The 24,938-nt window shown below is 45.2% G+C and overlaps 1 long non-coding RNA gene across 1 annotated transcript in view; it reads left to right on the forward strand.

Annotated features, from left to right (window-relative positions):
- The window catches only part of LOC139039070 (uncharacterized), a 33,112-nt gene extending 9,495 nt beyond the window's left edge, over positions 1–23,617 (forward strand). The window contains exon 2 of the long non-coding RNA XR_011492221.1: positions 19,878–23,617. This is a non-coding gene — a long non-coding RNA (uncharacterized lncRNA). The remainder of the gene's footprint in view (positions 1–19,877) is intronic.
- Positions 23,618–24,938: the final 1,321 nt, after the last annotated feature.

Raw genomic sequence — 24,938 nt, forward strand, 5'->3', positions numbered from 1 at the left:
AGTGAAGGCTAAATAACTATTTGTTAGCAGTGAACAGATAGTGGTACCTCAGTAAATGTTAACTGATGAGCATGAACATGACTTAACTATAAGCAAAATGTAAACAAACAAGCCTTAACCACCACCAAAAGGCTAAGGACAAAGCTGCCACCAGTGTGGGCATTAGGTGTCACTTGGAAGCCAAGGATCTGATCATCCTGTCTGGGCAATTTCCTACCATATGCACGCTGCTAGGCAGTAAAGCCTTCTACCCTCAGTAGAGACCCTATGGCCAGAGGTTCACTTTCCCAGCATACCTTGCAGCTGATGGGGGTGCACATGACCCAGGCTGAGTCAGGTGGACCACTGCCCCCTGAGATTTTGGTTTGAAGGCTAGAGAAACAAAGTCACATGACGAGTATCCATCTCAGGGCCAGCGGCGGCCTCCAGCATCCAGGGCCAGTGGTGCTGTCAGTCTGGCTGTGCATCTGTGTTCTGCAGGGCCTGTGGCAGGCATGCCCTCAGCAGGCCAGATCCACAGCGAGTGTTGGTTTCTGTCATTGCTGTGACTCCCTTGACTAGGTTTGTTTCCTGAGCCTGGCTATCCAACCTTCCTGGAGATTCTGGGAGCCTATGGCCTTCTTTCTGATTGATTTTTGCTCCACCGCACAGCTTGTGGGATCTTAGTTCACCAACAAGGGATCGAATCTGCACCCCCAGCATTGGAAGCTTGGGTCTTCACTACTGGACTGCTAGGAAAGTCCCCCTGTGGTCTTCTGATAAACTCATTTCCGGCTTGTAAACACCAGGGATGGTTTTTATTGCTAAAGCTCTAACAGCTCTCCACAGACAAGAACTTAAGGGAGAGGTGGAGGCCTTATGTCCTGCTCGTCTGAGAGCCACACATCAACTCCAGGCTCAGGCTCTGACTGGGGACTCCTCCAGCAGACCCTGAGCAGGACCCTGAAGCGGTGGGGCCAAAGGCTGAGAAAGCCCTTCCTAGAGTGAGGTCCCCAACCAGCAGTGGAGGCATCATCAGAAACGCAAATCCCCCTTCCCGGATCAACAGAACCAGAAATGCCAGTGGGGGCTTCCTGGTAGTCCAGTGGTTAAGATTCTGCCTTCCACTGCCAGAGGTATGGGTTCGATTCCTGGTCAGGGAACTAAGATCCCACATGTCACAGGGTGCAGCCAAAAATTAAAAAAAAAAAAAAATGCTGGTGGTGAGTCCCAGCAATTGACACTTTAAGAAGCCCTGTAAGTGACTCAGATGTACCCTAAAACTTACCCTGCAACTTCAAGGAGGAGCCATGTGCAGCAGAAAAAGCAACACATAGAAACTAGAGACCTGGTTCTAGCTCTTGACTAGTTGACTTTGAACTCATTTGCCTTTTCTGAGTCTAGTTTCCTTTCTTCTATAAAACAGGGCTTGTGGCATCACCATAGAGGCTTTTTGTGAGGATCAGATTAAGTAACACTGTACACATACAGTGCCAAGCCTGATAACGGGCCCCCAGGAGAGGCCCAGGAAACGACAGACTGTTCAGACTGGTTGCAATTAGTTCTCTTAGTAGACGTCGGTGCAAATTTGGGCTGGGCCCCTAGTGTCTCAGCCTCTTTTTCTCTCTGTAACATGCAGATAACAGCCCTCACCTCCTAGGCTTGTTTGGAGAATCAAGGAAGATAAAATAGGAAAGCAATATTTTGTCCAAACTGAAACATGAAACTATGAAAACACAAAATGAAATAAAGTTCAAAAATATTCTACCTAGGGGACTTCTCTGATGGTCCAGTGTCTAAGATTACATGCTTGCACTGCAGGGTTTGATCCCTGATCAAGGAACTAGATCCCACATGCCACAGCTAAAGATTTCGAATGCCACAACAAAAATTGGAGGTCCTGTGTGCCAGAACTAAAACATGGTACAGCCAAATAAATAAATAAATAAAAATTTAAGAAATAAACCAAAAATATTCCACCTAGACAGCAAGACACCAACCCCAGGCTAGGAAGGGCTTACTTCTGGGTTTCTCAAGAGGCCTGGGCTCCCCTGGGCTCCCCTGGGTGGAGGCTACATTAGGCACAGAGAATCCAGCAGTGAACTGGCAGATAATAGTCTCTGCCCTTGAAATTGTTCATAATTTAACTTTGAACTCATTCAGACCAGAGTAGACTGCTGTTCATATTTCTATAGTAAAACATTTATGTAGAGTTATGTATATGTGTGAGTGTTAGTCACTTAGTTGTGCCCAAATTCTTTGTGACCCCATGGACAGTAGCCCACGAGGCTCCTCTGTCCATGGAATTATCCAGGCAAGAATATTGGAGTGGGTTGCCATTCCCTTCTCCAGGGGATCTTTCCTACCCAGGGATCGAACCCAAGTCTCTGCATTGCAGGCAGATTCTTTATTGTCTGAGCTACCAGGGGAGCCCTACATATTTATATATACACACGTGTATATTATATATATTCATACATATGTGCTTGTGTGTGCTCAGTCACTTCAGTCATGTCTGACTCTCTGCGACCCCGCCAGGCTCCTCTGTCTGTGGGATTCTCTAGGCAAAAAGACGAGGGGGTTGTCGTGGCCTCCTCCAGGAGATCTTCCTGACCTAGGAATCAAACCCGCGTCATCTCCTGCATTGCAGGCGGATTCTTTACCCACTGAGCCACCTGAGATAACATATAAACGTTTGTCTCTCTACATGTGAGTGTCAAATATGTGTGTGTACATATAATTACATAGGCTTGAGTTAGATTTAAACTGAAGAAAGCTTTGAAAACACACATTTTAAAAACTGTGGTGCCGATTCCTTCCTTATTGTATTCATTTGCTTAGACCAGATGACACATATGCATGGGTATAGGAATATATGGCACAAATTCTCTCTCACTGCAGACCCTCAGATTCCCAGTTCTTCTGCTGCAGGGGAAACCCTGGTACCAATCTCATGTATCTCCTAGAAACATAGGCTGAGCTTAGGCAAGAGGGTCAATGGCTGTTGGTAGACACCACAAGTGTGTTTTTTTGTTTTTGACTGATTTGTACGTTTACATTTGCCTTCCCCAAAAGGGTCTGAGGTGGCTGCCATTGAAGTATCAGGACTTGTGTTGCTTTTACCATTTTCTCCTGCATGGAGGGAGGCCAGATGGTCTGACCCATTGCAGCCAAGCTAGAATTGAGGCAAGCTGCAGCTCAGGGCCAAGGCTGAGGTAGGTGCCAAGGGCCAGGGGCCAAACTAGATTGATCATATTAGTTATCAGGTCAATCTCCGTGTTGCCAACATAGCCAAGTCTGAGCTTCAGGCCACAGAGCTAGGCCAGATAGTGGTGTCCAGAGCACACACCACCCAGGAGCCTGGCCCCCGCCTCACAATCAGTACCATCTGGGCTGAGTCTTACTCTGAGGCAGCTATGAAATGGACGGAGAACTGAGGATAAAAATAAAAACCTTGTGGGGACTTCCCTGGTGGTCCAGTGGTTAAGAATCAGCCTTGCAATGCAGGTGATGCAGGTTCGATCCATGGTTAGGGAACTAATTTCCCACATGCCTTGGTGCAACTAAGCCTGCATGCTCCAGGACCCGAGCACCACAGCAAAAGGTCTGGCATGAGGCAAGGAAGATCTTGTGTGCCCCAACTAAGACATGATGCAGCCAAATAAAAAAAATTTAAAACAACAACAACCATGACCTTATGAGTGAAACTCTGAAATAGAGAAGGTATAAAGTCAAAGATGCAGATGACAGTCAGGCTAATCATTGCTCACCTAACCTTGGAATGCTGATCCTTCTTCTCTACTCATCAAATCCTACCCAGGCTTCAAGGCCAGGACTTCTTTCCCCTCCTCTGGGAACTGATGGGACAAATAAGGCAAGGGGTCACTTTGGAGTCCCACGTTTGAATTCTGGTACCTTCACTTCCTGGCAAAAACCACTATTCATTCAACGAGTATCTATGGAGCATCTACTATGTGTGAGGCATTAGCTGGGTTAAGGAAACAAGGATAAATTGATCACAGCCCCTGTACCCATGAAGCTGACAATAGGGAGTCAGATGAGTCAACAGATGACAACGTGGAGGGATACTGATGTGATCAGATAAGCACAGGCAGCTGGAATGCAGAGTGAGGCCCTAACCATCAAAGGATGCACAGGGACCCAAAAGGTCCAGGCAGAATCCTTTGGAGAATTCCCTGGGACCAACCAAGGAAAAAGCCATTTATTCAACAAATACATGAAGTGCATTGCTGTGTGCCTGGCAAGAAGTAAGGCACTGGAGATACAATGGTCCACAGCACAAAGAACTTCACACTCCAGTGAGGGGATGCCCAATGCATATGAATTTTGCCTGGACTTCCCTGGTGGTCCAGTGTTTAAGACTCCACGCTTACAACTCAGGGGACCTGGGTTTGATCCAGGGTTGGGGAACTAATATTTCCACATGTCGCATGGGACCACCAGTAAATAAATCAATTGGGTCAAGTGCAATGATAGAAACACAGCATTGTGATCAAGAATAAAGCTGGGGATGTGAAGGGGATACAACTGTTGGAGGGAGGATGAGGAAGAACCTTGTGGTATTAGATCGCAATGAAAAGCGTCATAAGAATTTACTATATGGTATGTATCCTATCTATGTCTGATAAAGGGTCTAGAAACAGTGGTATTTCCCAAACTACTGACTTTACTTTGTGCTTAGATCTTGGTTTCTCATAGACCTCTCTGTGATAGGAAACAGAGTTCTTTGAAGAACTCCCAGGGCTGGTAAAGAGGAAGTACAAAGGGTACCTGGAAGAGAGAGGTGCAGGGGTGGGGGAGAAGAAAGAGAAAGGGGAGAAGGCAAAGAGGAAGAGAATAAGGACAACAAGAAGGAAAATCTAAAAAACTAAAGAGGGTACAGGGATCAAATGGAAAAATCTCCCACTGGATGAAACTGGACAATATAAATATTGAAATGGAGGATGACTTAATAGGTTATAATACATGAAACAATACATAACTAATGGACACATGGTTATCCTAAAACTAAAGACAAATAAGTTGGGGAAGAAGAGAAATTACAGTATACCATAGTTTATAAATACAAAGGGACAATTACGAAGCCCACGTCTTTAAATCAACCTAGTAATAATTGATTCAGGCAAGAATCATTAAAGGATGCTAAAATCTTCAGACAAAAGTTTATTGGAGGACAGGATATTTATAGGGTCTCAAATGTCTTTCCACAGACTTTTTTTTTTCCCATGTGGCCTGTGGGATCTTAGTTCCCCCAGCAGGGATCAAGCCTGTGACCGCTGCAGTGGAGGCACAGAGTCCTAACCATTAGACAACCAGGGAATTCCTTCTACAGACTATTCATTCATTTCAAACATGATAAATGTAACTTTAGAGTGGAGGAGCCTGGCACATATAACCTTAACCAAGGGGTCAAAGTTAACATCACCACTAATGGGATGAATTATGACCTGTATGACCTGGTATGAGGCACCAAGGACACTACAGCATTTCTAGGTCTTTGCTGCCAAAAACGTGCAATCTGATTTATTCATTAAAATAAAGAAAAAAGTAAGGGATGTTCTGTGATATTTTGATTTATAATAAGATATATATTTCATCTTTGTCTCCATTTCTGGCCCAGAGCGCCTAAAGCCCTTGGAATTTCCCAATCCATAAGAGTAATGGGAATATCTTTTCTTTTAGCATTTGGTCTTTTGTCCTTGGTTTCTGAAAAAATGCCAGGGCCATAAAGGTGAAAAGAATGTGTCGTAACAAGTGTCAACCCCTTTCTACCACACCTGAGTTTATGTTAATGGAGTGACTTTTGGAAAGCCTCTGGGGGATGGGGGTGGGTTACCAGGGAAAACAATCAAGTGATTAGAGAGTTGGACTGTCAATCCCAAACTTCCAGGGACAGGCTAGAGATGGAGTTCAAGCACCAATGGTTGATGTAATCAATCATGTCTATGTAAAAAAGTCTCCATAAAACTGCAAAAGGACCAGGTTTATAGAGCTTCTGGGTTCAACAGACAGGTGGAGGGGCTGGGAGGGTGCATGCCCCTTCCTACACACCTTGCTCTGTGCATCTCTTCCATTGGCTGTTCCTGAGTTGTATCCTTTTGTAATAAACTGATAATCTAGTGAGTAAATGGTTCTCTTGAGCTCTGTAAACCTATTTAGCAAATTAATCAGTGATTAATTAACCACTGCTTCATAGCTTGAAGAGGATTGGCTCAGAGGTTAAAGTGTCTGCCTACAATGCAGGAGACCTGGGTTCGATCCCTGGGTCCAGAAGATCCCCTGGAGAAGGAAACAGCAACCCACTCCAGTATTCTTGCCTGGAGAATCTCATGGATGGAGGGGCCTGGTGGGCTACAGTCCATTGGGTCGCAAAGAGTCGGACACGACTGAGCGGCTTCACTTTCACTTTCACTTTTTCATAGCTGGTTGGTCAGATGCATGGTATCAACCTAGACTTTCCCTTAGTGTCTCAAGCATATGGGGAGGGGATAGTCTTGCAGGACTGAGCCCTTAACCTGCGGGTATCTATGCTATATCTAGGTAGATGGTGCTGGAATTGGAGTTAAATTGTGGGACACTCAGGTGGTGTCACAGAAATGCCTGACGTGTGGAAAAAGCATGCATCTGGTGTCAGAAGTGAAGTGGAGGAGTAGAGTATTGCGAGCACAGGAGACACACAACAGGAAGTGAGTTTTCCCTTTACACCATCTGTAAAACAACCAACCTGGACACAAAACCAGCAATGTCGTGAAAGACAAAACAAGGCCAAAAGACCAGTCTCAATAAAAGGAGCCTAAAAAGGCATAACATGGTGACCTTTGATCCTGGATCCGAAGAAACAGTTGCTGTAACACACATTATTGGGACAATCAGGGAAACTTGAATGTAGATTTTGTACTAGATAATGATATTGTGTGTGTGTGTCTGTGCACTCAGTCACTCAGTTGTGCCTGATTCTTTGAGACCCCATGGATGTAGCCTGGCAGGTTCCTCTGTCCAGGGAATTTTCCAGGCAAGAATACTGGAACAGGTTGCCATTTCCTACTCCAGGGGATCTTCCCGACCCAGGGATCGAACCCAAGTCTCTTGAGTCTCTGGCATCTCCTGCATGAACAGGTGGATTCTTTACCACTGTGCCACATGGGAAGCCCCAGTGGTGTTGTCCGGATATTAAGTATCCAGATTTGATAGTTATATTGTAGTTAAGAAAGAGAAAATCTTTGGGAGTTCCCTAGCCATCCAGTGGTTAGGACTTGGTGCTTTCACTGCCACAGCCCGGAGTTCAATGCCTAGTCATCTGGGAACTAAGATCCTGCAAGCTGCATGGCACAGCCCCAAAAATAAATAAATAAAAAATAAAAGAACTTATTTAAATAAAATCTTTGTTCTTAGGAGATCCAAGCTGAACTATGTAGGGTAAAAGGCTATGATACCTGCTACTTACTCTTACATGTATCAATAAGAATAAGAAGATGAAAAAAAAAAGAATAAGAAGATGAGAGTATATTAATGTATATATATGAAAAGACAGGTAAAATAAATGTGGGAAAAAGTTGGTCATTGGTGAATACAGGGGGAAGGTCTAAGGGTGTTCACTCTACTATTGTTGTTTATTTGCTAAGTTGTGCCTGACTCTTTTATACCCCATGGACTATAGCCTGCTAGCCTCCTCTGTCAATGGTTTCCAGGCAAGAATATTGGCGTGTTGCCATTTCCTTCTTCAGGGGTTCTTTCTAAGTGGGATCGAACCCATGTCTCCTGCATTAGCAGGTGGGTTCTTTACCACTGAGCTATGAAGGAAGCCCTCATTGTACCGTACTTGAAACTTTTCTGTAGGTTTAAAATTGTCCAAAATAAAGTTTCAGAATAAAAAACTGGACTTCTCTGGTGGTCCAGTGGTGAAGAATCCACCTTCCAATGCAGAGGACATGGGTTCAATCTCTGGTCGGGGAACTAAGATCCCACACGCTACAGGGCAACTAAGCCCTCGAGCTGCAATGAAGACTCAGGGCAACCAAAAATAAATAAATACTAAAAATAAATCAAAAGCTAAAACCAGTTCCAATTTAAAATACTTTGGAGTGAATTCAGTGATCAAGTGTGAAATTTCTGTATCAGCTCAATTTATGATACCAAGTTTGGTTAAAAAATGAATGAACCAACTTAAAGATAGTGCGTTTATCTTCCTTAAAATGACTAATGAAGGAAATGAGAAGCCAAAGAGGTAGAGGCCAAGGAAAGAGGGTTTCAAAGTGAGAGTAAAAAACAAAGACGCTACAAAGAAGTAAGATGTGGGCTAAGGTATATCTGCTGAGGTGAGTAAAAGGGAGTGGTCTTCCAGCAATCCCACGACTGGGGGTATACCCTGAGCAAACCATAACTGAAAAGGACAAATGTACCCCAGTGTTCATTGCAACACTATTTACAATAGCTAGGACATGGAAGCAACCTAGATGTCCATTTGCAGATGTATAGATAAAGAAGGTGTGGTACATATATACAATGGAATATTACTCAGCCATAAAAAGGAACACATTTGAGTCAATTCTAATGAGGTGGATGAACCTAGAGGCTATTATATAAAGTGAAGTAAGTCACAAAGAGAAAAAGAACTACTGTATATTAGTGCATATATGTGGAATCTAGAAAGATGCTACTGATGAACTAGTTGCAGGCCAGTAATGGAGATGAAGATATAGAGAACAGACTTGTGCACACAGTAAGGGAAGGAGAGGGTGGGATGAATTGAGAAAGTAGCATTGAATATATATATATGACCATATGTAAAATAGGCAACCAGTGGGAATTTGCTCTATGACACAGGGAGCTCAAATCTGGGTGCTCTCTGACAACCTAGAGGGATGGGACATGTATACCTATGGCTGATTCATGTTGATGTATGGCATAAACCAGCATAACATTGTAAAGCAATTATCCTTCAATTAAAAATAATTTTTTTTTTTTTTAAAAAACAGGAGAGGTCTTTGGTGGAGCATCGGTTCAGCTGGCTGATGGGTGGGGGGAGGTGTAGGAGGGAGGGCCAGGAGTCATCAGTGAAGGGATGGTTTTGAATGTCTGGAAAAGGCTGAGGATGGGGAATAGGAGTGGAGGATTTCAGTTGTTTTCTTATTTATTAGGTTCTGAGCTTACAAATTTTGACCAGAAGTGTGTGGGGTGGTGGCTTGGGAGGGTGGTTATGAATAGCTAGTCCTCTCCTAGGCTTGGTACCAATTCATTTCTATTGCCTGGGATTGTTCCAGGTATAGCATCAAAAGTTCCCTCTCCTAGGAACCTTCTCAGTCAGGATCCTTACTCTCCACTCCCAGGCTGCTCCCACCAATAAATATTCACTGGTCACTGCCAGCCCTGGGAGGTTAGATTGTATTTATTCATTCAACAAGCTTTTGCTGGTGCTGAAAATATGGTGGCCAGCAAAGCAGACAGCTGCCACCCTTACAGACCATGTGAAATTCCTTCTTTGCATTGAAGTTGCATTAATAAAACTGGGCCTCTTTAAAAAAGAAAATCTCATTTCCCCTCATCATAATGGTAGAAAATTTAAGAAGAAAAAGTGTAAAAAGGCAGAGGAAAAAAAAATTACACTGGCAGATTTCCTCTCAGTATTTTTCCTACACATTTCCCAAGTCACTTCCGATCAGTGTCCAAAAAAATGCAAGTTAATTTTAATTTTGGCCGCAAACCAAGAACAAAAAGGTTAAGTGCATTGAATTAATTTTTCAAACTCAAGTTAAAGGCTCTGAGGGTGATCTGCTGTCTCCAAGGGTCCAAACCTGTTTTTCTCCACTAGCAGGTGTGATCACAGACCTGGCCCAGGTGGGAAATTACTTTCTCTCCTCAGCAAGGCTTCCAGATTTGCAATTTTTCTCTTTTTCCAAATTAAAATGCTGCATTCACTTAATAAGAATCGAGCAGAACAGAGGCAATTACTATTAAAAATAACAGTGCCTCACCCCTGCCCATCCTGTTCCACCCCACCCCACTCCCTCGACTTAGAGGCAACCCTTTTTAACCGTTTCTATTTTTGTTTCTTCTGAAAGTTATTTCCAAAAATCCTAGCTCAAATGCCCATACTTTATTTCTTTATATTCTGATTTCAGTGACTGTTGACATTCCAATATAAAATATGAGGCATTTAACTCATTTACATTCCCTCTTCCTCTCTTCTTCCCAATGATGACTATCTATATTGTTATTTTGTTTTTATTTTTATTATTATTTTAAATTTAATTCTTTGGCAAGGCCTCACGGCTTGTGGGATCTTAATTCCCCGACCAGGGATTGAACCCTTGGCCCTTGGCAATAAAAACACAGGGTCCTAACCACTGGAAAGTGAAAATGTTAGTCCCTGACTCTTTGCGACCCCATGGACTGCAGCCTGCCAGGTTCCTCTGTCCATGGAATTCTCCAGGCAAGAATACTGGAGTAGGTAGCCATTCCCCTCTCCAGGGGATCTTCCTGACCAAGGGATTGAACCCAGGTGTCCTGTCTTGGCCTTCCCTCATATCTCAGTTGGTAAAGAATCCGCTTGCGATGCAGGAGACCCCGGTTTGATTCCTGGGTTGGGAAGATCCACAGGTGAAGGGATAGGCTACCCACTCCCGTATTCTTGGGCTTAGCTGGTAAAGAATCCACTTGCAATGTGGGAGACCTAGGTTCTATCCCTGGGTTGGGAGAATCACCTGGAGAAGGCAAAGGCTACCCACTCCAGTATTCTGGCCTAGAGAATTCCATGGACTAAGGCCATGGAGTCAGAGAGTCTCAGACACGACTTGTTGTAGCCACTCGATCTGGGAAACAAACTCACTCAGAAGGATAATGCAGATAGTGGAGTGCAGTTTATTACACCAGCGGGCCCAAGGCAGAGTCTCCTCTTAGCCAAGGACCTGACCAGTTTCTCTGAAAACCTTATATACCCTAAGTGTACTTTCTCAAACCCACCTCCCCAAATTCCCTGAAATTAGTCTGAACAAAGGAAAAGAAAGATACAATCAAAGTTAACCCGTGATTCATATGCCTTAAGCCTAGGTAGTTAACAGTGGACAATTATCAATAGGCCTGTGGTCATACCCCAATAAGCATAATAGAATTTATGATTCTATTCGGTTACACAGATAATTAGGGTATTCTTTTAGGCAACAGAGAGTCTAGGTACGAGCCTTGGGGCTCTTCCATCGAGGGGGCTGGTTTTCTAGCTGGTATGTCGTTTCTATAGGTACTGGGCATATAGCTCCAAGTCCACAGTCCGACCCAAGATGGAGTCCTGCTTTCAAGATGGAGCCTGTTCTGTCTGTTTCCTCCTTCATTCCCCACTCTTGATGCTCTTAACAAAGTATTAGCATCATCAATAGGGGTATATTGCATCTTGACTCTCCGGCCTCCAATTTGGGAGAACGACATCAACCTTTGGGTTACAAAGTTCATAATACATTGTAAAATAAAGGGTCCACAAAGCAGAACTATCAAGGCAACTATAACAATGGTAAATATAGTTTTCACCAATCACCTTTCACCCAAGATAGGACTGAAGTTCAAAAGGGAAGATTATCATCAGCCATAACTTTTACCTGACCTTTCATGTCATCTATGGTGGCTGATATATAGCCAGATAAATCGGGAATATATACACAACATTCAATTTTAATTGTAGCACAGGCCCTCTTTGGACTGAAACTATGGCTAGTATCAAGATGATACCAGCAAGTCCTTGTAGCAGCAGTTGATTGGAGAGCTTCATCTCTTTTTCTTCTTTAAGATGATCTTGGATTCACAGGGATCAGTGGGGTCTTTTAGTGTAGTCCACTCAGCGTCCTCCAGGTCTGCGTGGTATGCGCTCTTCACCCTGGTGTGGTGGATCCAGGGAGTGACACCTGCAGCTTTAACAGGAGAGGTGGATACAATCTAGGAGGCCCAGCTGAGGTGGAATTCTGGGGGCACTGACCCGAGGTCTCCATTGCTGGGATTGGAGCCTGCTGAAACGGTGGCTCTACGAACTCCGGGAGAGCTGGTGGAAGAGCAGTGGCTGCTCCAGGAACTTCACCTGGCCCTGGATGGGGCATTAAGGCGGCCCCCGATCCTGGGGGAGCACTGCCAGGTCCCAGAGGGAGAAGGGGCATCGGTGTGTCTTCACCTGCCGGTGAGGCCGGCACAGCTTTGGAGCACAGCCGAACCAGAACACCACGTGGTCCAAGACTGTTTTCCCCTTAACTTTTAAAGTCCATTCTGCCTTGGTGGGCTTGATGAGGTGGGGATGAAAATACAGATGGGTTAAATATCCCACGTCCCAGGCCGTCTCCGGAAAAGCCAATTCGTACTCACTTATGTATCCCCCTCCTTCTAGCCTGACAATTCCAAGGGGGTCAAGAATTTCATAGCAGATGGGACACCTCCTTGGGGAGGGCAGAATATGAGCACACAAAAACCAAGTTTCTTCTCCTAAAAATCCTCTGGGAATTTCTTGGTAATAATTTTCCCCAAGACAGCATGGACACCACCTCCTAAATGACCTTCACAAATTTCCTTCCTAAGCCCTAACACGCTTGTCAACCTGTGTACCAAGCAATCGTTGCCACCTGCCTATTCCAGGCTCCTGTGTGTCTGTGCCCCTTCTAATCCCTCCCGGGGGGTGATCAGGCCCCCTCTTTCACCCTACCGGGTGTGTTCCTCCTCACCTGAGCGCTCAGTTCCCCTGCTGCCGTCCACTACATGCTAACGTGAAAGGTCCAGGCGTTGAGAAGCAGAATCCTTCCAGAAGGGCGAGGTGCCTTCTCCCCTCTAGAAGATTCAAGCCGCAAGGCCTTGGAGTAGTCCCAATGGGACTTGTCTGCTCAGAGTGAGGAGTTTCCTGGCCCATGCACCAAATGTTGTAGCCGCACGTTCTGGGAATCAGACTCACTCAGAAGGACAATGCAGATAGTGGAGTGCAGTTTATTACACCAGTGGGCCCAAGGCAGAGTCTTCTCTTAGCCAAGGACCCCAACCAGTTTCTCTGAAAACCTTATGTACACTAAGTGTACGTGCCCAAACCCACCTCCCCAAATTCCCTGAAGCTAGTCTGAACAAAGGAAAAGAAAGATACAATCAAAGTTAACCCATGATTCATATGCCTTTGTGAAATGTGAAAGGTAAAATTCAAACGACTCCATTTTAAGATAATACCGCCATTTTGAGCTGAACTTCCCCGAAGAAGGAGAAAAGACAAAGAAATTCAAATGAGTCAATCAGCAGAGGACAGGAAGTCCCTTACCCCCTTACTCTAACCCACCAATCAGTAGCTAAGAAGACATCCTTAGTTAAAGAACTAACCAATCCCCTTAAGCTTCCCGCTTTCCCCACTATACGGTATAAAAATAGATCGCCTCCATCACTCGGGGCTCTCTCCGCATGGCCATTAGGTTGTGTGGAGGGAGCCCCTGCTCGAGCTTGTAATAAAGTTCCTCACTGCTTTTGCATCGATCCGCAGCTCCTGTGGTGTTTGCTGGGATTCCGCGATCCGGGTACAACACCTTAAGCCTAGGTAGTTAACAGTGGACAATTATCAATAGGCCTGTGGTCATACCCCAATAAGCATACTAAAATTTATTATTCTATTTGGTTACACAGATAATTAGGGTATTCTAATACCAAAATTAGAGCCCTGGGGCTCTTCCATCGAGGGGGCTGGTTTTCTAGCTGGTATGTCGTTTCTATAGATACTGGGCATATAGCTCCAAGTCCACAGTCCGACCCAAGATGGAGTCCTGCTTTCAAGATGGAGCCTGTTCTGTCTGTTTCCTCCTTCATTCCCCACTCTTGATGCTCTTAACAAAGTATTAGCATCATTAATAGGGATATATTGCATCTTGACTCTCCGACCTCCAATTTGGGAGAACGACATCAACCTTTGGGTTACAAAGTTCATAATACATTGTAAAATAAAGGGTCCACAAAGCAGAACTATCAAGGCAACTATAACAATGGTAAATATAGTTTTCACCAATCACCTTTCACCCAAGATAGGACTGAAGTTCAAAAGGGAAGATTATCATCAGCCATAACTTTTACCTGACCTTTCATGTCATCTATGGTGGCTGATATATAGCCAGATAAATCGGGAATATATACACAACATTCAATTTTAATTGTAGCACAGGCCCTCTTTGGACTGAAACTATGGCTAGTATCAAGATGATACCAGCAAGTCCTTGTAGCAGCAGTTGATTGGGAGAGCTTCATCTCTTTTTCTTCTTTAAGATGATCTTGGATTCACAGGGATCAGTGGGGTCCTTTAGTGTAGTCCACTCAGCGTCCTCCAGGTCTGCGTGGTATGCGCTCTTCACCCTGGTGTGGTGGATCCAGGGAGTGACACCTGCAGCTTTAACAGGAGAGGTGGATACAATCTAGGAGGCCCAGCTGAGGTGGAATTCTGGGGGCACTGACCCGAGGTCTCCATTGCTGGGATTGGAGCCTGCTGAAACGGTGGCTCTACGAACTCCGGGAGAGCTGGTGGAAGAGCAGTGGCTGCTCCAGGAACTTCACCTGGCCCTGGATGGGGCATTAAGGCGGCCCCCGATCCTGGGGGAGCACTGCCAGGTCCCAGAGGGAGAAGGGGCATCGGTGTGTCTTCACCTGCCGGTGAGGCCGGCACAGCTTTGGAGCACAGCCGAACCAGAACACCACGTGGTCCAAGACTGTTTTCCCCTTAACTTTTAAAGTCCATTCTGCCTTGGTGGGCTTGATGAGGTGGGGATGAAAATACAGATGGGTTAAATATCCCACGTCCCAGGCTGTCTCCGGAAAAGCCAATTCGTACTCACTTATGTATCCCCCCCCCCTTCTAGCCTGACAATTCCAAGGGGGTCAAGAATTTCATAGCAGATGGGACACCTCCTTGGGGAGGGCAGAATATGAGCACACAAAAACCAAGTTTCTTCTCCTAAAAATCCTCTGGGAATTTCTTGGTAATAATTTTCCCCAAGACAGCATGGACACCACCTTCTAAATGACTTTCACAAATTTCCTTCCTAAGCCCTAACACGCTTGTCAACCTGTGTACCAAGCAATCGTTGCCACCTGCCTATTCCAGGCTCCTGTGTGTCTGTACCCCTTCTAATCCCTCCCGAGGGGTGATCAGGCCCCCTCTTTCACCCTACCAGGTGTGTTCCTCCTCACCTGAGCGCTCAGTTCCCCTGCTGCCGTCCACTACATGCTAACGTGAAAGGTCCAGGCGTTGAGAAGCAGAATCCTTCCAGAAGGGCGAGGTGCCTTCTCCCCTCTAGAAGATTCAAGCCGCAAGGCCTTGGAGTAGTCCCAAATGGGACTTGTCTGCTCAGAGTGAGGAGTTTCCTGGCCCATGCACCAAATGTTGTAGCCGCACGTTCTGGGAATCAGACTCACTCAGAAGGACAATGCAGATAGTGGAGTGCAGTTTATTACACCAGTGGGCCCAAGGCAGAGTCTTCTCTTAGCCAAGGACCCCAACCAGTTTCTCTGAAAACCTTATATACCCTAAGTGTACGTGCCCAAACCCACCTCCCCAAATTCCCTGAAGCTAGTCTGAACAAAGGAAAAGAAAGATACAATCAAAGTTAACCCATGATTCATATGCCTTTGTGAAATGTGAAAGGTAAAATTCAAACGACTCCATTTTAAGATAATACCGCCATTTTGAGCTGAACTTCCCCGAAGAAGGAGAAAAGACAAAGAAATTCAAATGAGTCAATCAGCAGAGGACAGGAAGTCCCTTACCCCCTTACTCTAACCCACCAATCAGTAGCTAAGAAGACATCCTTAGTTAAAGAACTAACCAATCCCCTTAAGCTTCCCGCTTTCCCCACTATACGGTATAAAAATAGATCGCCTCCATCACTCGGGGCTCTCTCCGCATGGCCATTAGGTTGTGTGGAGGGAGTCCCTGCTCGAGCTTGTAATAAAGTTCCTCACTGCTTTTGCATCGATCCGCAGCTCCTGTGGTGTTTGCTGGGATTCCGCGATCCGGGTACAACACCTTAAGCCTAGGTAGTTAACAGTGGACAATTATCAATAGGCCTGTGGTCATACCCCAATAAGCATACTAGAATTTATTATTCTATTTGGTTACACAGATAATTAGGGTATTCTAATACCAAAATTAGAGCCCTGGGGCTCTTCCATCGAGGGGGCTGGTTTTCTAGCTGGTATGTCGTTTCTATAGATACTGGGCATATAGCTCAAAGTCCACAGTCCGACCCAAGATGGAGTCCTGCTTTCAAGATGGAGCCTGTTCTGTCTGTTTCCTCCTTCAGACTGATAGACTTCCACCTTCACCTTCACCTTCACTTCCTGTGTTGCAGGCAGAGTCTTTTCCATCTGAGCCATAAGGGAAGAAGCCCCTTAACTACTAGACCACTAAGGATTTCCCTATTTTTCCTTTCAAATAAATTGTTATATTTTGGTTCCATCTCTTCCTCGGTGTCTCTAGTGAGAGGCCAGTTTATAACTCCTCTTTCTCTCCACACTTCCACATGCAAACTTTTTCTCAGCCTTTCATTTACATAGTCAAGATTTTGAGTATTTACAATTTTTCCAGCCATCAAAACAAAGTCTTCCAGATCTTTCTATGTTGATTCTGAAGTTTGAGGTCTAATGAACAGTACTTGTGAATACTGGGCACATTCAGGCCAAACCATGGGCAGGATTATATTTTCTCTTCCTTGCCTTCAATTCTACAACCCACGGAATGTTTCAAGCATGTGGTCAATTAAATTAAATTAATACTATGTCATTTAACACCATCATGTCATATTATATCTTGCCTATCGTTTAATCAAGAATTTCTTTTTCAGTTTTGGGCTTTTCCTAGAGATTCTGATGACTTTTCTTTCTTCTTGTACTCCTTACATATACCATATTTTTTTTCCCCCCAAGTGATTGTTCATACCATTTATTCAGTTCAAGCTGCATCTGCCTCTTCCTCCAATTAGAACCCATTACTCCTTAAGTTTTCTCCAGAGTCATCATCCTGGCCTCTTCATCCACTGATCTTTGGGCTTAGATCCACTGTTTCCTGTGTCTTATTTTGTCTTCTTTTTGGTTCACTACCACATTTCCTCGTATACACCCTCAACTTTCTAGGAGTGTAGAAGCCAACTCTGTATTTCAAAACAAGCCTTTATCTGTTTGACTAGATATAGAATTCTAGATAGAAATTCATTTCTCTCAAAATTGTGCAGGCAGTTCTCCATTTAATCTCCTAGGATTCAGTGTTATTGATGTAAAGTTTGTAGCCATTTTGACTCTTGTTTCTTTAGAGATGAATAGTTTTTCTCTTTAGAAATGTTTATCATCTTCCCTTATTCCTGATATTCTGAAACTTCATGAGGTCGTATCTAGATACAGATGATTTTTCATTCATTATCTTGAGCACACAATAAACCCTTTCATAATGGAGACATTAGTTTTAGTCTTGAAGTTGTCTCTTACTCTTTTCTAAGATATTTTCCTTCCCTTCAATTTATTCATTATTATCTTCTGGGGTTCCTAATAGCTGTATGATCCTTCTGAATTTATCCTCTGTGTTTGCTGTCTTTTCTTTCTGATTTCCATTTTTCACTCTTTTGCTCTCTATATTTTTTCAAGTTTTATTTATTTATTTTTGGCTGTCCTGCCTGGGATTTCATTGCTGAGTGCAAGCTTTCTCTAGTTGCAGTGAGCAGGGGCTACTTTAGTTACGGTGTTCAGGCTTCTCATTGTGGTGGCTTCTCTTGTTGTGGCTCATAGGCTCTAGGGCTCGTAGGGTTCAGTAGTTGCAGCGCATGGGCTTAGTGGCCCCCCAGCATGTGGAGTCTTCCCAGACCAGGGAGAACCTGTGTCCCCTGTGGACACACTGGACCACCTTGCTCTATTATTTTTAGAAAAATCCCCCCCACACACAACTCTATGTTTTAATCCTTCTACTGAACATTTCACTTTAGCAACCACATTTTTAGTCCCTGCAAAATAATTCTTGTTCTCTGTTTCTCTTTCATATAGCATCCTGTTCTTGTTTTATGGATGTTTTGTCTTCTTGAATCTCTTAAGTATATTAGATCTTTCTCTCTTTCTCTTTGGATTATCTCTGTTCTCTTGTGTTACTTTTTTTTTTTTTTTTTGCTTATTTTGGTCTTTCTTTGCATGCAGATTCTCCTTATATGCATGGTGATCATTGGTAATATGTGATAAAGAACCACCTAGGTATCCTCAGTGATGGCATCTCCGACTCGATGGACATGAGTTTGAGCAAGCTCCAGGAGTTAGTGATGGACAGGAAAGCCTGGCATGCTGCAGTCCATGGGGTCACAAAGAGTCAGACACAACTGAGCGACAGAATTGAGGTATCCTCAATTATATTGTTTCTTCTCTACATTTCTCCCTGATGGAAATTTGACCTAGAAATTCTCTGTGAATCAAGATAGGATATATCAACTGAAAGGCTTCAATTGGGATAGGGAGTCAACGGTCAGTTTATTTTTCCGAGACTTTTGCCCAGGAAGATGAATGTTCCAAATTAACTTTACTGCTTATTCCAGGAACTTCCGGTAAGACCCATTAGCTCTTCAATAGAAGGCATCAACTGATGAAGGAGGAAACAGACAGAGCTGGACTCCATCTTAGGCCAGGCTGCAAACATTAGGCTACACGCATGGTCACCCTCCCAGTGGACTCTGAACTTTGTGCCAGGTGTCTATACAAATGGCAAACCAACGGAAAACCAGACCCCCGGATAAAAGAGCCTCAGGACTTGTGCTTGGACACCCTGTTGCCTAAAATAATATGCTAATTATCTCTGTAACAGAACAAAGTGTTAAATTCCATTATGTTTATCGGGATATGACCACAGGCCTATTGATAAATATCCACTGTTTATCTAGTCTTGTGACACATAAATCATGGGTTAACTTTGATCATATCTCTCGTTTACCTTGTCCAGACTAGTTTCAAGGAATCTGGGGAGGTGGGTTTGAGCAAGTACACTTAGGGTATATAAGGTTTTCACAAAAACTGGTCAGGGTCCTTGGCTAAGAGGAGACTCTGCCTTAGGCCTGCCAGTATAATAAACTGCACTCCACTATCTGCACTGTCCTTCTGAGTGAGTTTGTTTCCCAGAACGTGTGGCTACATTTGGTGCATGGGCCGGGAAACTCCTCACTTTGAGGAGGCAAGCCCCATTTGGGACTACTCTGAGGCCTTGCGGCTTGAATCTTCAAGGCGGGGAAGGGGCCTCGCCCTTCTGGAAGGATTCTGCTTCTCAATGCCCGGACCTTTCACGTTAGCAGGTAGTGGACTGCAGCAGGGAAATTGAGTGCTCAGGTGAGGAGGAACACACCCGGTAGGGTGGAAGAGGGGGCCTGATCACCCCCCTGGGAGGGACTAGAAGGAGCGGGGACCCACAGGAGCCTGGAATAAGCAGGCGGTGATTGCTTGGTACACAGGTCAACAAGCATGCTAGGGTTTAGGAAGGGGATTTGCAAAGGTCACTTAGGAGGTGTGTCCACGCCATCTCAGGGAAAATTATTACCAGCGATCGCCAGGGGATTTTTAGGATAGGAAACTGGTCCTTGTATGCTCGTATTCTGCCCTCCCCAAGGAGGTGTCCTGTCTGCTGTGAAATTCTTGACCCCCTCCAAATTGTCAGGCTAGAAGGAGGGGGATACATAAGTGAGTATGAATTGGCTTTTCTGGAGATGGCCTGGGACACGGAATATTTAATCTATCTATGTTTTCATCCGCACCTGATCAAGCCCACCAAGGCAGAACGGACTTTAAGGGAGAAACAGTCTTGGACCACGTGGTGTTCTGGTTTGGCCTTGCTGACCAGCAGGTGAAGACACTCCGATCCCTTTTCTCCCTCTGGGATCTGGCAGGATTTGGACGAGGATTACCTGTCCCTCTCCCATACTGGATGATGATGATGCGCCCGCCAACCCAGTGCTCCACCAGGACCGGAGGCCGCCTTAATGCCCCATCCAGGGCCAGGTGAAGTTCCTGCAGCAGCTGCTGCTCCTCCGCCAGCTCTCCCGGAGGTCGTAGAGCCGCCACCTCGGCGGGCTCCAATCCCGGTGGGCAGAAGCCTCTGGCCAACACTTCCAGGATCGGGCTCCAGCCGAACCGCCCAAGCTATATCCGCCTCTCCCGGTGAGTACTGACAGGAAGGGGAGGGAGACGTTGGAATTAAGCAGAGACTGCGATCTGCCAGAGAGCTGGAGGGAACGAAAGAGGACAGACAAGAGATTTGCAATGCTAGCTGCTGCTCTGGGAAAGTCTATCTCAGGCCCTCTGGAAAACCTCCTCTGCCCCAGGGACAGGACAGTCCTTCAACTGGGGCCGTTACAGACAAACCAGTGTGCCCCTGGAGGAATGAATGCCCTAAGGCAAGGAAGGAAGAGGAAGCTCCCGCAGCTGTGGGGCTTGCTGACTTGGAAATTAAAGAGGGCTGCAAAAAAAAAAAAAAGTAGGGGACCAAAACATTGACTTCATGGTGGATACAGGAGCAGAACTGTCGGTAGTAACAAAACCTGTGGCACCACTGTCCAAAAAGACTACCTCTGTAACTGGGGTATCGGGAGAAGAGATGATTAAATTGTTTTGCCAGCCCAGAAAATGTCAGATGAGGGGGCACCAAGTGATTCATGAATTCCTCTACATTCCTGAGTGCCCAGTACCCCTGTTGGGAAGAAACTTGCTCTTCAAACTAGGAGCACAAGTGACTTTCTCCTCTGAGGAGAGGCCCACCTTCCAGATGGGCACTATGACTTATTTGCTCTCTCTCTCTCAATACCCCCACAAGATGGGTGGAGGGTGCATGAGCCTCGGAAGGAAGAACCGGGTGGGCAAGAAGAGCATGAGAGAGAGCTAACTCAATTATTCCCTGAAGTCTGGGCGGAAGACAACATGCTCCCCCCCCTCCCCAGACTGGCTAAACATCAAGCCCCAGTGATAATAAAACTCAAACCAGGCACCATCCCAGTTAGAAAGAGCCAGTACCCACTACGGATAGAGGCCCGGGCCAGCATACTGCCCCACATCAATAGATTGAAACAAGCAGGCGTTCTAGTAGAGTGCCAGTTGGCTTGGAATACGCCGATCCTGCCAGTCAAAAAGGAAGAAGGACAGGGCTATAGGCCTGTACAAGATCTCAGGCTAGTCAACCAGGCTACTGTGACTTTATACCCCACTGTTCCAAACCCCTATACCTTACTTAGCCTCCTCCTGCCGAGGACTGAAGTTTATACTGGCCTAGATCTCAAGGATGCCTTCTGCAAACGCCTCACCCCAGCATCATAGCCTATCTTTGCCTTTGAATGGGAAGATCCAGTCAGGGGCACCAAACAACAGCTCACCTGGACCCCCCACTAGGGTGTAAGAACTCCCCAGCCATCTTTGGGGAAGCCTTGGCTTCTGACCTGGACTCATTCCATCTGGAAGAGTATGGATGTTGGCTCCTACAATACGTGGATGACCTGCTGCTGGCTGCCGAGACCAAGGAAAAAGGTTGGGAAGAGACAAAAACACTGCTCCAGCTGTTGATGGAAGCAGGTTACTGGGTGTCAAAGAAGAAGGCACAGATCTGCAAGGAGGAGGTAAGGTATCTGGGGTTTGTTTTAAAGAAGGACAAGGTTCCAGACCCTAGTTGGGTCCTATATACTGATGGCACTAGCCTGATAAAACAAGGACAATGGCTGTCAGGTTAGCCAAAGCGGAAGGGGCCATAAAGACTGAAAAGAGATGGTGGGAATTGCCAAGTGGCAAATTATTGGTACTGGAGGATCTGGCACACACTCTGGTAATCCAAACACACCAAGCGACCCACCTAGACCATGCTGCCTGCTCATAGGTTAATGCTGCCTCTCACATATTCAGACAAAAACCTCCGGGTATTCAGCTGAAAGGCACGCTGCCCCTTGAACACCTGGGAGTGGACTTCACTGAAATGAAACCTCACCGACACTACCATTACCTGCTGGTCATGGTATGTACGTTCTCGAGATGGGTAAAAGCATTTCCTACCTGGACTGAAAGACCATCAGAAGTAGCCTGGTGACTGTTTAGGGAAATAGTTCCCAGATTTGGATTTCCTACCAGCATTGGATCAGACAATGGCCCGGCTTTTGTAGCTGATTTAGTACAAGTAAGCAAAACTTTAAACATCAAATGGAAACTGCACACTGCATATAGGCCCAGAGTTCTGAGATGGTGGAATGAACCAACCTGACACTTAAAGAGACTCTCCAAGTGGATCAGAGAGACTGACTGTTCCTGGGTGGACTTGCTTCCGACCGCTCTGCTCAGACTCAGGATGACCCCACAGACCCAAGGCTATTCTCTATAAGAAATTGTGTATGGGAGTCCCCCTCCCATAATAAAACAGGTGTCAACAAATTTGCCTCAGGTTAAGAGGGGGATAGGATTTCGCAGCAGATGGAACTGGGTAAGGTAATAAATTGGGTAACTAAGTTTGTACAAGAAAGGGTGCTGTTCCCCTTTGGGGAACAGATTCATGAGTTTACGCTTGGTGACCAAGTATGGGTCAAAGATCGGAAACTTGATTTACTAGCCCCTGGGTGGAAGGGCCCTTATACTGTTATTCTGACTACCCCTACTGCAGTTAAAGTTGCAGGTATTGCCCCTTGGATCCATCATACGAGGGTGAAGAGAGCATACCACGCAGATCCAGAAAACGCTGAGTGGACTGCACAGAGGGACCCCGCCGACCCTTGAGAGACTAAGATCATCCTTAAGAAGAAGGCAAAGAAGATCCCAGAGGAGCCCCTTGAGGATGAAGCCTCATAATCAACTCCTGCTGCTTGGTCTCATCAACATGCACGTTCCTACGTCAACTTCCACAATAGCTCCAACTGTTGGGTATGTGGGGCTATGCCTGTCTATGATGGATGGACTTCCCTGGTGGCTGTCACCGCTTCACCAAGGAGATTTTAAACCACTCTGCTCTTTTCTGGGACACAATCATAATCTCTCCCTGCTCTCTGGGTGTAAGCCAGACCTAGTCAATAGACTCAGGTCATAGGGTTATATTTGATATAAATGCCAGTGTAACAAAAGCCTAACCTGCAACAAGCCCCGGTAAATCTACCTTATTTACATGCTAGGTGGACAAGACCTGTGTTTCAATGGTATGAGTATATTGTTGCCTTATTCATACCCTCTATAGGGACAACAGATATTATGATTAAAGTAGAGGCCTTGACTAATTTCACAAAACAGGCCCTCCTAGATAGAACAAAAGCCATTCAAGCCTTAAATGAAGAGCAAATCCAAATGAGAAAAGTGGTAATTCAAAATAGAGATGGTTTGGACATACAGCTGCTCAAGGAGGGAACTGTGCTATAATTAAGGTTAAATGTTGTGTATGGATTCCTTATCTGGTAATGTATCACTGCTTTAGATGACATGAAAAACCAGGTAAAAGCAATGTCAAGTGAAAACATTCCTTTCTGGACTTTGGTCCTATCTTGGGTGAAGGGCGATTGATGGAAAACTACATTTACCATTGTTATAGTTGCCTTGATATTTCTGCTTTGTGGACCCTGAATTTTACAATGTATTATGAACTTTGTAACCCGAAGGTTGACGTCATTCTCCCAAATTGGTGGTCGGAGAGCCAGGGTGCAATATATCCTTATGAAGATGCTCATAATATGAGTTAAGAGCATCAAGAGGGGGGAATGAAGGAGGAAACAGACAGAGCTGGACTCCATCTTAGGCCAGGGTGCGAACAACAGGCTACATGCATGGTCACCCTCCCAGTGGACTCTGAACTTTGTGCCAGGTGTCTATACAAATGGCAAACCAATGGAAAACCAGACCCCCGGATAAACGAGCCTCAGGACTTGTACTTGGACTCTCTGTTGCCTAAAAGAATATGCTAATTATCTCTGTAACAGAACAAAGTGGTAAATTCCATTATGTTTATCTGGATAGACCACAGGCCTATTGATAAATATCCACTGTTTATCTAGTCTTGTGACACATAAATCATGGGTTAACTTTGATCATATCTCTTTTTTACCTTGTCCAGGCTAGTTTCAAGGAATTTGGGGAGGTGGGTTTGAGCAAGTACACTTAGGGTATATAAGGTTTTCACAAAAACTGGTCAGGGTCTTTGGCTAAGAGGAGACTCTACCTTGGGCCCGCCGGTATAATAAACTGCACTCCACTATCTGCATTGTCCTTCTGAGTGAGTTTGTTTCCTGGAACGTGTGGCTACAACATTGACAGGTTGGATCCTAGACTATTTGAACCCCTCACCTGAAAACCCTCATTTTTCTGGTGTTCATTCTAAATTATTACATCATAACCCTTCCCAACCCTAACTAACCCCTGTTCCTACCCTAGCATGCAAAGACCTGCTTTAAACCAGATTTCAAAGTCTTAAGGAATGTTGTGGCCTTACGTATCTCCCTCTGAAGTGTTGTCAGACTGTCAAGGGATAAGTAATAAACTTGGCTTTGGGTGGTACAGGGTTAAGACTTAACAAACTGGAGGTCCAGTGGTTAAGACTCCACACTCCCAATGGAAGGGGCATGGGTTCCATCCCAGGTCAGGGAGCTAAGATCCTGCAGGCTGCATGGCAAGGTGTGAAAAAGAAAAAAATTCCACCAGGTAAATTTGAAGATCTAATTGACTTTATTCAACATTCACGAATCAGGGATCAGAAGTCATCCCATTTAACAAGCAGACAGGCCCTCCAAGGAAACAAATGGATCTTTTATAGAGACAAGGTGTTTATCAGCAAAAGAAAAGAAAGAATTGTTTCAGGCAAGGTGACCTGGTCACCTTCCCTTTGGGGCGAGGAAGGGCAGGGATCTTATCCAGCGGACTACCTCCTCACTAGAGTGGATCAGGGAAATTCCAGACTAATTGGTTTAAATCTCTGCTCCTAAGAGAGGCTGAAACTTCAACTAGCT

This window comes from Odocoileus virginianus, chromosome 17, assembly GCF_023699985.2.
Source record: "Odocoileus virginianus isolate 20LAN1187 ecotype Illinois chromosome 17, Ovbor_1.2, whole genome shotgun sequence".
NCBI classification, from domain to species: Eukaryota; Metazoa; Chordata; class Mammalia; order Artiodactyla; family Cervidae; genus Odocoileus; species Odocoileus virginianus.